Source organism: Amblyomma mixtum, chromosome 3 (genome assembly GCF_055824585.1).
Source record: "Amblyomma mixtum isolate Tamu chromosome 3, ASM5582458v1, whole genome shotgun sequence".
NCBI lineage: Eukaryota > Metazoa > Arthropoda > Arachnida > Ixodida > Ixodidae > Amblyomma > Amblyomma mixtum.
The window spans coordinates 312,483,510-312,499,994 of NC_143014.1; the positions used below are offsets into that span (position 1 = coordinate 312,483,510).

The following is a 16,485-nucleotide window of genomic DNA, read 5'->3' on the forward strand; positions in this document are numbered from 1 at the left end:
ACACCGCTGGAAAGCTGCCTCACTTACGCTTGCATGGCCGTCGAGCAACGGCGTTCCAGAAATTCTGCACTGTTTACAAACCCCGGCCGTCCCCGGTGAAGCGGGGTGGTTTCAGCGAACCAGTTTGTGCAGTATGTCTCCGTGCAAGGCGGAGGCGCACCGGTTGGGCGAGCGCACTCGACGGCAGCGTCGGACAGTTCTCGCTACCGAGCGAATACCGTCGATGAAGCTGACGGAGTCTGCTCGGAACATTTAAAGAAACGTAGACAAGACTGTCCCATTGACATGCGGCGTGGCCTACCCCACATGTTTTTTTTTGTGGCTTTTTATTCACGGCGTTTTATTTCGTTCCCCACCAAGGGCTTTTAAGGGCTGTCAGGGAAGCCATCCAATTCACCGACAAAGTCTGTTTTCAAAACGCAGTAGGATTGAGCGTTGACAGTTTCATTTCGTTGTTAGAATTTTACATGAACTCGACCGCTCTTGTGTATGAAGGAAAGTTATTTGTTCACAAGAAGTACATTTGCATTGGCTATCCTGTTGCGCCCGTTGTTTGTGACATTTTTCTTTCTATTGTAGAAGCCGACATCAGATGCCACCTCGTTGATCCGCACGTAGTCTCTGTACGCAGGCACGTTGATGATTTCTTGGTTATTCCTAAGGAGATTTCTCAGCATGAGCTAGTCGCTGCGCTCGCAAGGACTATGTTATGTTCTCAGACCACAGCCAAGGTCTCAGTTTCACTAAAGAGCTCCCAACAAATGGTGAACTCCAGTTCTTGGATCTTAGGATACGGTTTCGTACAGATGACTTGTGTTGTATGTGTAATCTGCGTTCAGAGAAAGATTTGCTACCTTTTCGCAGGGCTCATTCGAAGCTCGTGAAGCGGGCGGCTGTTTCGAACTCCTTGCAAGCGGCTTTGAACAAATCATGCCCCATATAGTCTCGCCAAGTTTCAGCCCTCAAGTTGAGCTGTTAAAAGAAGCAGGATACCCCTCTTGTACGGTTTCTTCCGTGTGTGAAGCCATTCTGCAGAAGTTGAAGCAAGGTCCTCAAAGCATAGATCTAGTTTCGCGCAACCGTGTGGCTGTGATACCGTACATCCATAAGTCTCGCATAACCTTAAGAAAGTAGCAAGCAGACATAACGTTCAGGTCTGATTCTCAGCACCCCGCACACTTTCTAAGGTTTGCGCCATTAATAATTAATTAATAATAACAATCGGCTTGTACTGTGAAACATCAAAATAAGTTCACAGAGTGTAGGACTCGGATTGTTTACCAGATTCCCTTAAGCTGCCGGCTCGTCTACATTGGCCAAACACGTCGATGTCTCAATGAGCGTGCAAGCGAGCACTGCCGAAATCTGCGAAATAATAAAAGAAGCTTCCAAGTGGATCACTGCAAAGCAGCAATTGCCGTCCTGAGTAGGAGAAAACTATCTTCTTCAGGAGTGGCAAGGACAGGTTCGAGAAAGAGATGGTGGAAGCCTATTTTATCAGTGTAAAGAAGACGACGGGCATACGCGCGAGCCGCATGGCCATCACCCGGTGGCGTGTTCGCCAAATGCAGCCGGTACAGCCAGCGATGACAGCGCCGCCCACCGGCAGGTAGCAGCCACATTAAGGCTGGTTATAAATATTCATTCAGAACGACGGCTTGACATCGCCGCTATGGCGCAGTGGATTAGAGCCACGTGTTGCGTATGGAAGAGGTCGGCCGTTCGACTCCGCTCTCTGTACTGTAATTTTATTGTTTTCTGAATTTCATTTTTTTCAATTTTTTCCCTTTTAGGTCGCAAATCGTGATGCTTAGTGGCATATAACGCCGTTTAAGAGGATTTATTATCCCTTTTAGGTAAGCCGTTGTGACAATCTTCAGTCACCGTGATCAATTCACCGTGGTTTAAAGCCATGTGGCTGTACAGGCTGCAGTTGGCGAATACGCCACCCGGTGCACGCTCCTGGCTGGACTAGCTGGCCTCGGACTGCTATTGGCCCTGCTCCCGTGAAGAAGATTCAACGAAGCGTTCCTTTGGCGCGCGCGGTTAGCGTCAGAGGCGGTTCGGACAGAAACAGACGCTATGCTCCGGCGTAGCAGAGCTGGCTTTCGGAATTGTCCGCTGCCAGCCTGAAAACCGCCACGCTGCTTGCAGCATGAAGGAGCCTCGCAAAGGTCACTCTCGAAGCTGTCGCAGCGCTGAATGCCGCGCCGAAAACACGGGGGACGACCACCTCTTCAGGAATTCTCTCAGCAAGAGGTATCGTGGCCGAAGGCGAAGCAAAGACGACGAAGCTCAGCTGCTGGACGCCGAGTACGATGCCAGAAAAGAGAGCGGCAGCTCGCAACAGCCGGCGCGCAGCGGTAGCCAGCAGCCGGTGGCAAAGTCGTCGGGTGCGGTGCCACTTGCGATCACGCGACCGCCCAGGGGCCCTGTCCACGCCCATCCAACCAGAGGCCTTCTCCCGTCCCGACAGCAGCCTGCAGCGGACCCCGGGGTCCACGTCTCGCAGCCGGAGGAAGACCTGAGCACCAGGACCAAGCATGCTGCAGGACACCAGACTGGAGGTGCAGACAAACGCAAAGTGTCATCGGCAGTGCCAGCACTGCCACCGAGACCTGCGTCGTGTCAGCCGCACCAGCTGCCTGGGAAGTCAAGGTCGCTATGCGCAGCCGAGAGAGCTCAGCTGGCGTTCCCTGGTTGCCAAGGTCAGGAGGCGACGCCCAGCCAATCTCAGTCACGGGCGCGAGCGCGCAGCCCTTCGCGGGCGACGTGCGTTCTGTCGCTAGACGCCCTCCTCGGCCAGCTCTGTTCAGGCCATTGCAACATCGCCATGAGGGTCAAGGATCATCGGGACGGTGAGCACCACCACAGACAGCACGGGGAATGCCGGTCGCTCGCCCAGAAGAGCAGCAGAGAGATATGCGCCATGATGGAGGTGGCGCTGATGCCCTGCAGATGCCAGTTTGCAACAAGTTTCCCGACAAGCATAGAGGTCCTCATGACTGTGAAACATTCGTGCAGCACACACCCGTCGCTGTCGGAGCGAAGCCTGCAACGCGACAGCTCCATGGTCAGCGTGGTACACAGCAAAACGGGCCACCAGAAGCGCGCACCAGGCGATGGAGATGCGGCTGGCGCGTATGCCCGTCGTATTCCTTACGTCAGGAAAGAAGAGGGCAGATGCGTCAGCAAGCCATCCATTACGCCTAGCAACGAGAAGTTCACTCTGCTAGAAGGATTTTTGTAGGTTCTACGTTTTGTCGTGTACTCCCTTCGGCGTTTGGTGCTATTCTTCTTGACGATGTGCCGTTGTTTGCGCGGATTCCTGTTTGCATTTTCTGCCTTTGACGCAGACTTTGATCCGAGCCTGTTTTTCACTTTTTTTTCAATTTTTTTCATGTTTCTTGTTGGTCATCGGGTATTATTCATATGGTTGCTGGTTGATTGGTTCTGGTTGTTAAAGGTTTTTACACTCACCAAGCCTTTCGCCTTTTGTACCTTTGACGTGGCATTGGCCTTAAATCTGCATTCTTCAAATTTTTTTATATATTTCTTGTTGATCTTCTGGTACCACTCTTCAGGCGGTTGTATCGTTTTCGGTTGTTAAGGCTTTTCTTCGTCATGATCGTTTGATTATCATGCTGATGCAGCGCTGTTATATTTTTCTTGACGTTGTTTGTTTTTGTTCCGGATTAAAAAATAAAGTTTGTTACGTTGTTAAATATATCGTGCTTCATGTATTAGAACTCTTTCAGGGATCTGTTGTAATGCGTGCATTGGCTTCGTGAGTTTGCGAACGAGTTTGCATGGATGTTACGGCGTGTTGACTTAAAAAAGGTATGTTTGACGAGAAATAAAATTCAGTTCTAAGTTGGCTGTGGCCCTGTCGTGTATGTTTCTCTTTTGTCCCTGTATTTCGCGCCGTTTTCTTTGTGAATCATGAACCAACTAGCCCAAACTTGAGTTCTCACATGCTCCTACAGTTTAAAATTCGGTTGGCTTCCCAAACACCCATGTTATCCCATAGTCACAAAGCGCCCATCTAGAGCACTGTTTAAGAACAAACCGCTAGCTATCAGGCCACTGCGCTTGCGTTTTGAGGAGATGTGCCAGAACCTCGGCTCATTGAACACATTACCTGGCATAGCACAAAGACGAGAACCACTTTCTCCAAGGTACACTTTTGCTTCAACCCGTGAATTCTCCTCGTATATAATTCCGCAAAAAGCAAACTCCCTAACAAAATACAAGAATTTCTTGCACTACAGGAAAAATACAGTTGTCTGACCGACTATTATACTGATGATTTAAAAACAGATGCTTACGTTGGAAGCACAGTAATAAGAGCGAATGAGAAGAAAACAGTGAGACTTCCGCAGTGTTCATCGATTTTCATGGCTAATGTTGCGCTAGCTATATTAAAAATAGTAAACCAGAACCTTAGAAACAGTATTACTTGCATAGACTCCCTAAGTGTACTTGCAGCTCTCTACTTTACAAAGGAAGCCAAGGCTACGTAAAGTATGGGTGCTTCCCACATATATTTTTGGCCAAATTTAGCGACAGCGGTGTAAACACATTTACTCCCATGCGCATGAATAGTTGGAGGCAACGACAAGATGCACCCACTGACACGCAGATTCTGGTTGTCGGTCAAGGAACGGATTGTTTTACATTGTTAAAATAAATTATAAAGTTTCCACTGCATATCTGAAGCACCTTCATGCTGCTCTGCAACGACCTCTCGCAACAGTACGACTGAATCAAGCGTAGTGCTATCAAGACATCTGCACCAAACTTAAATTTTTCATCCGAAGAGGAAATCGTGAAAAATATTCAAAAGAATCTAAAGCAAAGTATTTCAGGCAGTTCAGTAATTTCAGATAATTGTGGCCTGTAGAAAAATTCAGGTTAGTTAGCCGAGCTGCATAAGATGTGCCGTGCAATTGTATTCGTGCTTTAAATAGCGCTTCAATGCAGGTAAAGCTTAACCACAAAGCAGTGTTTCTCCGGTGTAGCCTAAGCGTGTTGTTTATCAGCATCGACAGTCACCTCGGCACGCGAGGAAGACCGATTACGTCAGAGCGTACGGGCTGGCTGTGTGCAGTGCTCACGGCCGACTTTTGAATAAGCCGCCCCATTTCTGCTTCCCGTCATGTGCTCTAATATTTCATTTCAACTTGGTGGCATAGCTACAGCTTGGTGGCGCAGCTATATTGCAAAGAAAAAGAAAGGAGGACCAAGGCTCTCTGTTTGCCGGTAGACTACACAGGAACTCGGAAGACTTTCAGGCGTCCCTGCTGCGCCTTTCCGAGAAAATTAGGGGTATGGCCTGCTGTTTGCGCGATGGTATCTGTTCGGTCAGCTGGCATGATTTTGCAAGTAGTAGTTTTGCCCGCGGCTACGCATACAACTGCGTGACTCAGAACATTGACTTTTTTGTGACCACGGCGACGACAGTCAGTTTTCGTATCATTGTTAGGAATCTGCAGTTCTCTGTCCTCCTTTCGGCTCGTGTTCCCAGGAGCAGGGCGGCGACGACTCGTCAATGCGAAATGAGTAGATCACCTCGCGCTGTTTACGAACAGTGGGGCGTCAGGGGCCACCGTGGAAGGGTGTAAACTCTGGATAGTCCAAACATCCTCATTACTGTATAGGTTAGCCAGTGGCCTCTCCAGCGGGCCTCTCTAGGGAGCGGAATGGTGTAGAGCCTTGCGATGATGGGCATTTTTTAACTGAAATCGCCATCCGAGCGTGCTAACGCCGTGATCCAAGTCGGATTCGTGCAGCCAAACTATAGACCCAACGACAGATATTTACCTTTTTACTAAGAAAGATTAAAACGCGGTACTTAACGTTAATGAAGGGCACATCGCAGACCCTGTCAGCACTTTCTGGCTACCACTTTGCTCTTCGCTTGCCTTGCAAGCACGTTGTAATCGTTCAACAAGCAGTAGATGGTCATGACGCTTCTCTCGTGTTCTTAAACAGCACATTCTACTTGATAAGAACTAGACAGCAGTCAGGAAAAATTCGAGGGGACATTTAAGCTCCGCTTTAAGGGAATGACGCGATAGCATTAATGAGCTAATGCCCATATATACAAAACTGGTCATTCTCGATTTTACATTCATAGGTCCCTGGGAGTCCCCATACCCCTCCTGGCGCAGTGGTGCATCGGTTAAGCGATGCGCCACTGCCCTGCGATGGCAGGTGCTGCCACCGGTGGGGCTTGTGCGACCCAAGTTGCTCTTCCCGAGAAACCTTTCGCGGCCAGTCATTAATTTGACTCCCACCTGCTACTGTGGTCAGTTCACCCACAATAAGGTGGGCAGGTTACGGTGACGCCACCAGGTCTCGTGACCTTGGCGGCCCACCTAGGCTGCTTCTCCAGGAATTTTTTCGCTCTCAACGCCGACCACGACGGCGTCGGATTTTCTGCAAAGCGGGGACCTTAACCCTGTCGCGTTATGACTACAATTATCTGTCGCTAGCGAGAACTAATCCACCGCACCACGTAGCAAGCAGCCGAATTTGTTTACCACGAGGTTACGTCAGCCGCAAGTGCAATACGTAATACATCGCGTAGGCCGGGAGAGATCATCGAGGTTTCTAGACCTGATTGGTGCCTTACGAAGAAGCAAAATTTTAAGCTCCGTTGCTGCGTTCGGCTGCGTGTTTTGCAAAGCCCACATTGGCATCTTGGTGGTTTCACCTGCAGTTTGTATGTGCCTGGTCTTCAACAGTGTCGGTCGGCGCTGCGTTCAGCTCTGCATTCTCAGGCATGATTTCTGTAGTGCCGATGTATTTCTGCTAAGCCTTCCGTCTCGGCAATGTAATGACACTCAGTGCACGACTCTTGTTAAGCCCCTCCTTCGCCTTTTGTTTCCGGGAACAATTTACAAAGTTTTGGAGTTAGTGTCTCAGCATTGAAATTAGCTTATGGGTATAACTTGAATACCCTGCTTTTGAACCACACTCGGGAGCTGCTTGCTAATCCCTTGGGTGCAGTCGAGCTCGGTGTCCATGCAAAATGAGGTAAGGACAGTGTGACCAGAACCACCGCGAAAGAGAGCAACTCTGTCGGCCGTCAGCTCGTGCTTATGCCGCTCCTATTCAGGTCGAGAATTCTCGATTTTCCTTCGTTTTCGGCCATTCTCTGTAGTGCAGTAGGTGGTCTTGCTCCTGGCAGAAGCGCCAAAACGACCTAAAAGTCTTTGAAGAGTCACCGAAAGTACGTTTTGCTTGAGATTTCTATTGAACATGTTTATCTTCAAAAATTCTTTCATGGCTCTTGCACACGCTCATCCAGATACGGTGAGGTAGGCACTTTCTTATGCGTGGCCAGTGTTGTGGCTGCTGCACCGTTTCTTTCGCCTCCCCGCTCCCCCAATTTTTTTCCTAAACTTCTTCTTTATTCATCTGCAGCTTATTTTCTTCTTCTTTCTCATCCGCTGATCATGGTCTGACCGTCGTCTTCATTCCAAATCTATTTCTTTAGTTCACGGTAGAAATGTCAACTTGCAAATAGTTTCTACTCATTAGATGCTCGGCATTCTTGTGAATGCAGTTGTGACGAATGCTGGAAGCGCAACACGAGTTTTTCATATACTGCAGAATGTCTCCACAGCTATTCGATGCCCTGCTGTCATTCCATCAAAAAACGGCGCTCAGAAAAACACGGAAAATGCAAGGAGAACGGGCCTTTCTCCTTTTGCTTTCCGTGTTTTTCTGTGCGCCGTTTTTTGATGGCTCGTTACCAACTAGCCCAACTTTCTGCTTTACTCAACCTGCTGTCATTACTTACAAAGGACCTCAAGCGGGATTACATCATGTTCGTTGATCCGCACCTCGCTGATCCGCACGTAGTTTCTGTGCGCAGGTATGTTGAGGATTTCTTGGTTATTCCCAAGGAGATTTCGCAGCATGAGCTAGACGCTGCAGTCGCAAGGACTATGTTAGTGTTCACAGACCACAGCCAATGTCTCAGTTTCACTAAATAGGTCCCAACAAGTGGCTAACTCCAGTTCTTGGATCTCAGGATACGGTTTCGTAAAGATGACTTTTGTTGGATGTATGATCTGCGTTCAAAGAAGGATTTGCTACCTTTTCACAGTGCTCATTCGAAGCTCGTGAAGCGGGCGACTGTTTCGAACTCCTTGCAAGCGGCTTTGAACAAATCATGCCCCAAATAATCTCGCCAAGTTTCAGCGCTCAAGTTCAGCGATTAAAAGAAGCAGGATACCCCTCTTGTACGGTGTGTTCCATGTGTGAAGCCATTCTGCAGAAGTTGAAGCAAGGTCCTCAAAGCAGAGATCTGGTTTCGCGCAACCGTGTGCGGTAATACCGTACATCCATAAGTCTCGCATAACCTTAAGAAAGTAGCAAGCAGACATAACGTTCAGGTCTGATTCTCAGCACCCTGCAAACTTTCTAAGGTGTGCGCCATTAATAATTAATTAATAATAACAATCGGCTTGTACTGTAAAACATCAAAACAAGTTCACCAAGTGTAGGACTCGGGTTGTTTACCAGATTCCTGTAAGCTGCGGGCTCATCTATATTGGCCAAACACGTCGATGTCTCAATGAGCGTGCAAGCGAGCAGTGCCGCAATCTGCGAAATAACAAAAGAAGATTCCAAGTGGATCATTGCAAAGCAGCAATTGCCGTCCTGAGTAGGAGAAAACTATCTTCTTCAGGAGTGGCAAGGACAGGTTCGAGAAAGAGGTGGTGGAAGCCTATTTTATCAGTGTAAAGAAGACGACGGGCATACACGCGCGAGCCGCATGGCCATCACCCGGTGCACGCTCCTGGCTGGACTAGCTGGCCTCGGACTGCTATTGGCCCTGCTCCCGTGAAGAAGATTCAACGAAGCGTTCCTTTGGCGCGCGCAGTTAGCGTCAGCGGCGATTCGGACAGAAACAGACGCTATGCTCCGGCGTAGCAGAGCTGGCTTTCGGAATTGTCCGCTGCCAGCCTGAAAACCGCCACGCTGATTGCAGCATGAAGCAGCCTCGCAAAGGTCACTCTCGAAGCTGTCGCAGCGCTGAATGCCGCGCCGAAAGCACGGAGGACGACCACCTCTTCAGGAATTCTCTCAGCAAGAGGTATCGTGGCCGAAGGCGAAGCAAAGAAGACGAGGCTCATCTGCTGGACGCCTAGTACGACGCCGGACACGAGAGCGCCAGCTCGCAACAGCCGGCGCGCAGCGGTAGCCAGCAGCCAGTGGCCATGTCGTTGGGTTCGGTGCCACTTGCGATCACGCGACCGCCCAAGGGGCCCTGTCCACGCCCATTCAACCAGAGGCCTTCTCCCGTCCCGACAGCAGCCTGCGGCGGACCCCGGGGCCACGTCTCGCTGCCAGAGGAAGACCTGAGCACCAGGACCAAGTGTGCTGCAGGACACCAGGCTGGAAGTGCAGACAAACGCAAAGTGTCATCGGCAGTGCCAGCACTGCCACCGAGACCTGCGTCGTGTCAGCCGCTCCAGCTGCCTGGGAAGTCAAGGTCGCTATGCCCACCCGAGAGAGCCCAGCTGGCGTTCCCTGGCTGCCAAGGTCAGGAGGCGACGCCCAGGCAGTCTCCGTCACGGGCGCGAGCGCGCAGCCCTTCGCTGGCCACGGGCGTTCTGTCGCTAGACGCCCTGCTCGGCCAGCTCTGTTCAGGCCACTGCAACATCGCCATGAGGGTCAAGGATCATCGGGACGGCGAGCACCACCATAGACAGCACGAGGAATGCCGGTCGCTCGCCCAGAAGAGCAGCAGCGAGATATGCGCCATGAAGGAGGTGGCGCTGATGCCCTGCAGATGCCACTTTCCAACAAGTTTCCCGACAAGCATAGACGTCCTCATGACTGTGGAACATTCGTGCAGCACCCACCCGTCGCTGTCGGAGCGAAGCCTGCAACGCGACAGCTCCATGGTCAGCGTGGTACACAGCAAAAAGGGCCACCAGAAGTGCGCACCAGGCGATGGACATGCGCCTGGCGCGTATGCCTGTCGTATTCCTTGCGTCAGGAAAGAAGAGAACAGATGCGTCAGCAAGCCATCCATTACGCCCAGCAACGAGGAGTTCACTTTGCTAGAAGGATTTTTGTAGGTTCTTCGTTTTGTCGTGTACTTCCTTCAGCATTGGGTGCTACTCGTTTTGACGATGTGCCGTTGTTTGCACGGATTCCTGTTTGCATTTTCTGCCTTTGACGCAGACTTTGGTCCGAGCCTGTTTTTCACTTTTTTTTTCACTTTTTTCCATGTTTCTTGTTGGTCATCGGATATTATTCATATGCTTGCTGGTTAATTGGTTCCGGTTGTTAAAGGTTTTTGCACTCACCAAGCATTTCGCCTGTTGTACGTTTGACGCGGCTTTGGCCTTAAATCTTCATTCTTCAGCTTTTTTTCTGCATTTCATGTTGATCTTCTGGTATCACTCCTCATGCGGTTGTATTGTTTTCGGTTGTTAAGGCTCTGCTTGGTCATGATCGTTTGATTATCATGCTGATGTAGAGCTGTTTGTTATATTTTTCTTGACGTTGTTTGTTTTCTGTTCCGGCACAAATAAAATTTGTTACGCGGTTAATTATCGTGCTTCATGTATTAGATCTTTTTCAGGGATCGGTTGTACTGCTTGTATTGGCTTCGTGAGTTTGCGAATGCGTGATTGCATAGATGTTAAACGTGTTGGCTTAAAAAAGGCATCTTTGACGAGAAATAAAATTCACCGTAAACCTTAAACCAGTTGTAAGTTAGCTCTGGCCCTGTCGTGTATGTTTCTCTTTTGTCCCTGTATTTCGCGCCGTTTTCTTTGTGAATCATGAACCACCTAGTCCAAACTAGAGTTCTCACATGCTCCTACAGTTTAAAAGTTGGTTTATTTCGCAAACACCCATGTTATCCCATAGTCCCAAAGCGCCCATCTAGAGCACTGTTTAAGAAGAAACCGCTAGCTATCAGGCCACTTCGCTTGCGTTCTAAAGAGATGTGCCAGAACCTCGGCTCAATGAACACATTACCTGGCATAGCTCAAAGACGAGAACCACTTCCTCCATGGTACAATTTTGCTTCAACCCACGAATTCCACTTGTACATAATTCCGCAAAAAGCACTCTGTAACAAAATACAAGAATTTCTTGCACTACAGAAAAAATACAGTGGTCTGACGGACTTTTATACTGATGATTTAAAAACAGATGCTTACGTTAGAAGCACAGTAATAAGTGGAAATGAGAAGAAAATAGTAAGACCTCCACAGTGTTCATCGATTGTCATGGCTAATGTTACGCTAGCCGTAATGAACCGCCCCATTTCTGCTTCCTGTGATGTGCTCTAATAATTCATTTCAGCTTGGTGACGCAGCTATATTGCAAAAAAAAAATCTGTGCCTCCCCCGTAACCGAGAGTAGGGTAAGCATGAAATGCAGAACGATGCAGAAGGGTACGCGGACATGACGAGACGCAGGCCTGACAAGAATGTATATGCAGCGCGTTCGAAACTGTCTAAAGTGCGTAGAGGCGAAAGCGTTTTCGGCACCACGTTGCCTACGTGACACTGGTGACGTCACCACTAGATTACGTCATACATAATTGATGACTAAGTAATGACAAATTACTAATTGGTGACTTTTTCTAATAATGGCAAAATGCTAATTAACTGCTAATAAATGACGCTTAACCTTCGGCTTTAGGAGTGGAACGCGAGAGCGTATTGTAGCGCTACCAGGCAGTCCACGGAACGCCACCACCCGTTCGGCGCGATGCCCTTCGAACGCGACGCTTTTTGAGGAAAGGAAATGGCGCAGTAATTCTCTGTCATCTCGGTGGACACCCGAATCGCACCGTAAAGGAAGGGAGGAACGCCACCACCTGTTCGGCGCGATGCCTTGCCCTTTGAACGCAACGCTTTTTGAGGAAAGGAAATGGCGCAGTAATTCTCTGTCATCTCGGTGGACACCCGAACCGCACCGTACAGGAAGGGAGGAATGCCACCACCCGTTCGGCGCGAAGCTACCGGCGCTTGTATGCCGGTCCTGTAGTAGGCCTTAGAGTGTCTCGTTAAATCTCGTTAAATCTCGAACGGTCCCCGGATGTTCTCGTTTCAGTGCCCGGATGAGTGGAATTCAGTGCCCGGATGAGTGGATTTCAGTGCCCGGATGATGGCTCTCGAGTCTCGGCGTGACGCCACCACAATGCCGACAACGGGAGCTAAAAGCATTTCATGCTTAAAAAGAAGACCAAGGCTCTCTGTTTGCCGGTAGAGTACATAGGAACTCGGAAGACTTTCAGGCGTCCCTGCTGCGCCTTTCCGAGAAAATTAGGGGTATGGCCTACTGTGTGCGCGATGGCCAGCTCTGTTCGGCCAGCTGGCATGGTTTTGCAAGTGGTAGTTTTGCCTGCGGCTACGCATACAACTGTGTGACTCACAACATTGCCTTTTTGTGAGCCCGCCGACGACAGTCAGTTTTCGTATCATTGTTAGGAATCTGCAGTTCTCTGTCCTCCTTTCGGCTCGTGTTCCCAGGAGCAGGGCGGCGAAGACTCGTCAATACAAAATGAGTAGATCACCTCGCGCTGTTTACGAACAGTGCGGCGTCGGGAGCCGCCGTGGAAGGGTGTAAACTCTGGATAGCCCAAACATCCTCATTACTGTATAGGTTAGCCAGTGGCCTCTCCAGCGGGCCTCTCTAGGGAGCAGAATGGTGTATAGGTTTGCGATGATGGGCATTTTTCAACTGAAATCGCCATCCCAGTGTGCTAACGCCATGATCCAAGTAGGATTCGTGCAGCCACACTATATACCGAACGACAGATGTTTACCTTTTTACTAAGAAAGATTAAAACGCTGTACTTAACGTTAATGAAGGGCACATCGCAGACCCTGTCAGCACTTTCTGGCTACCACTTTGCTCTTCGCTTGCCTTGCAAGCACGTTGTAATCGTTCAACAAGCAGTAGATGGTCATGACGCTTCTCTCGTGTTCTTAAACAGCACATTCTACTTGATAAGAACTAGACAGCAGTCAGGAAAAATTCGAGGGGACATTTAAGCTCCGCTTTAAGGGAATGACGCGATAGCATTAATGAGCTAATGCCCATATATACAAAACTGGTCATTCTCGATTTTACATTCATAGGTCCCTGGGAGTCCCCATACCCCTCCTGGCGCAGTGGTGCATCGGTTAAGCGATGCGCCACTGCACTGCGATGGCAGGTGCTGCCACCGGTGGGGCTTGTGCGACCCAAGTTGCTCTTCCCGAGCAACCTTTCGCGGCCAGTCATTAATTTGACTCCCACCTGCTACTGTGGTCAGTTCACCCACAATAAGGTGGGCAGGTTACAGTGACGCCACCAGGTCTCGTGACCTTGGCGGCCCACCTAGGCTGCTTCTCCAGGAATTTTTTCGCTCTCAACGCCGACCACGACGGCGTCGGATTTTCTGCAAAGCGGGGACCTTAACCCTGTCGCGTTATGACTACAATTATCTGTCGCTAGCGAGAACTAATCCACCGCACCACGTAGCAAGCAGCCGAATTTGTTTACCACGAGGTTACGTCAGCCGCAAGTGCAATACGTAATACATCGCGTAGGCCGGGAGAGATCATCGAGGTTTCTAGACCTGATTGGTGCCTTACGAAGCACCAAATTTTAAGCTCCGTTGCTGCGTTCGGCTGCGTGTTTTGCAAAGCCCACATTAGCATCTTGGTGGTTTCACCTGCAGTTTGTATGTGCCTTGTTTTCAACAGTGTCGGTCGGCGCTGCGTTCAGCTCTGCATTCTCAGGCATGATTTCTGTAGTGCCGATGTATTTCTGCTAAGCCGTCTCGGCAGTGTAATGACACTCAGTGCACGACTCTTGTTAAGCACCTTCCCCGCCTTTTGTTTCCGGGAACAATACAAGGTTTTGGAGTTAGTGTCTCAGCGTTGAAATTAGCTTATGGGTATAACTTGAATACCCTGCTTTTGAACCACACTCGGGAGCTGCTTGCTAATCCCTTGGGTGCAGTCGAGCTCGGTGTCCATGCAAAATAAGGTAAGGACAGTGTGACCAGAACCACCGCGAAAGAGAGCAACTCTGTCGGCCCTTCAGCTCCTGCTTATGCCGCTCCTATTCAGGACGGGAATTCTGGCTTTGCCTTCGTTTTCGGCCATCCCTTGTAGTGCAGTAGGTGGTCTTGCTCCTGGCAGAAACGCCAGAACGATCTAGTCTTTGAAGTCTTTGAAAATTCACCGAAGCTACGTTTTGCTTGAGATTTCTATTGAACATGTTTATCTGCAAAAATTCTTGCATGGCTCTTGCACACACTCATCCAGAAACGGTGAGCTAGGCACTTTCTTATGCGTGGCGAGTATTGTGGCTGCTGCACCGTTTCTTTCGCCTCCCCGCTCCCCCAATTTTTTTCCTAAACTTCTTGTTTATTCATCTGCAGCTTATTTTCTTCTTCCTTCTCATCCGCTGATCATGGTCTGACGGTCGTCTTCATTCCAAACCTATTTTTTTAGTTCACGGTAGAAATGTCAACTTGCAAATAGTTTCTACTCATTAGATGCTCGGCTTTCTTGTGAATGCAGTTGTGACGAATGCTGGAAAGGCAACACGAGTTTTTGATATACTGCAGAATGTCTCTACAGCTATTCGATGCCCAGCTGTCATTCCATCAAAAAACGGCGCACAGAAAAACACGGAAAATGCAAGGAGAACGGGCCTTTCTCCTTTTGCTTTCCGTGTTTTTCTGTGCGCCGTTTTTTGATGGATCGTTACCAACTAGCCCAACTTTCTGCTTTACTCAACCTGCTGTCATTACTTACAAAGGACCTCAAGCGGGATTACATCATGTTCGTTGATCCCCACCTCGTTGATCCGCACGTAGTTTCTGTCCACAGGTATGTTGAGGATTTCTTGGTTATTCCCAAAGAGATTTCTCAGCATGAGCTAGACACTGCAGTCGCAAGGACTATGTTAGTGTTCACAGACCACAACCAATGTCTCAGATTCACTAAAGAGGTCCCAACAAGTGGTGAACTCCAGTTCTTGGATCTTAGGATACGGTTTCGTAAAGATGACTTGTGTTGGATGTATGATCTGCGTTCAAAGAAAGATTTGCTGCCTTTTTACAGTGCTCATTCGAAGCGCGTGAAGCGGGCGACTGTTTCGAACTCCTTGCAAGCGGCTTTGAACAAATCATGCCCCAAATAATCTCGCCAAGTTTCAGCGCTCAAGTTCAGCGGTTAAAAGAAGCAGGGTACCCCTCTTGTACCGTTTCTTCCATGTGTGAAGCCATTCTCCAGAAGTTGAAGCAAGGTCCTCAAAGCAGAGATCTGGTTTCGCGCTACCGTGTGGCGGTAATACCGTACATCCATAAGTCTCGCACAACCTTAACGGGTAACCGACGATTTTTCGATGTTCATCGATCGAAATGAAATTTTAAGTCTGCATTCTATATAGTAGTCTGATGTCTCATGTAAAATTTCGCACCTGAAAGCGGCGTAGTTTTTCCGCAAGCGAATTTTGAAGACAAGCGCTGCTCGACGCGAGAGGCACCCATTGATCGAGCAACTTCTACAGGCCACACTGTTCTGTGACGTCACTGGCGAGTCAGCTTGTCAAGCTGGTCGGGCGCGCGCTGGCGTTGGCAGTGCAGGGGAAAACTGAAAATTGGTTTTGATGAAAGTAAATGGCGCAGTAACGGACACCCCAACCGCGACGTAAGAAGGAGTGAAAGAAGAAAGGAAGAAAGAGGTGCCGTAGTGGAGGTCTCCGGAATTATTTCGACCGCCTGTGCAATTTCGCGCCATCTCAACGTGCGTGATGTGATGTGTACACCAGAGTGATGGGTCACGGCAACTTCTGTTGTGCTGTCGGGTGCATAAATTCATCTGTGACAACGGGCGTGATCTACCATAGGTTTCCTAGAAATAAGAACTTTCGCGACAAGTGGGTGAGAGCTGCCCGCCGTGTCAACTGGTCTCCGAGGAAGCATTCCCGCTTGTGCTCGGAACATTTCGCGCCAGATTGCTATGAAGACAGCATGTACTTCAGAGAGAGCTTTGGACTCGCTAAGGTTTCGTTCAACCGACGCTTGAAGGCATATTCTGTGCCAACGTTATTCGAGTACAACCGCCCATCGCAGCGGCCAGCTGAACGAAGCGCGGCCGTCAAGAGGGAGCGGTATGTTGGATAATGGCGTGAACTCACTTCCAAAAGCTCGCCGTCGAGACAAAGCTTCGCAAAGAGAACACTGTTGGTGGTGCATGCCCCTGTAATGACGTTGCGCACCGCGGCAACGTTCGGGCAGCAGAATCTTTCATCAGGCTGGGTCGGCCGGCACTCGCCACACGAACAGCTGTCAGCGGGAGCATCACATTAACTTTTGTTCTGACGACTGTGTCACAAATGCATGCACGAGAAATGACTCAAATCAAGTAATCAAATCAAATAGTAATAATTCAATCAAAAGTAATAAATCAAATGACTCAAGTCAAGTAAATGACT

General features: G+C 49.3%; 2 pseudogenes; both read left to right on the forward strand.

The window, feature by feature from the left end:
• Positions 1–2,155: 2,155 nt before the first annotated feature.
• LOC149355628 (uncharacterized) lies at positions 2,156–3,250 on the forward strand (annotated as a pseudogene).
• Positions 3,251–9,008: 5,758 nt separating this feature from the next.
• On the forward strand, positions 9,009–10,103 carry LOC149355629 (uncharacterized; annotated as a pseudogene).
• Positions 10,104–16,485: the final 6,382 nt, after the last annotated feature.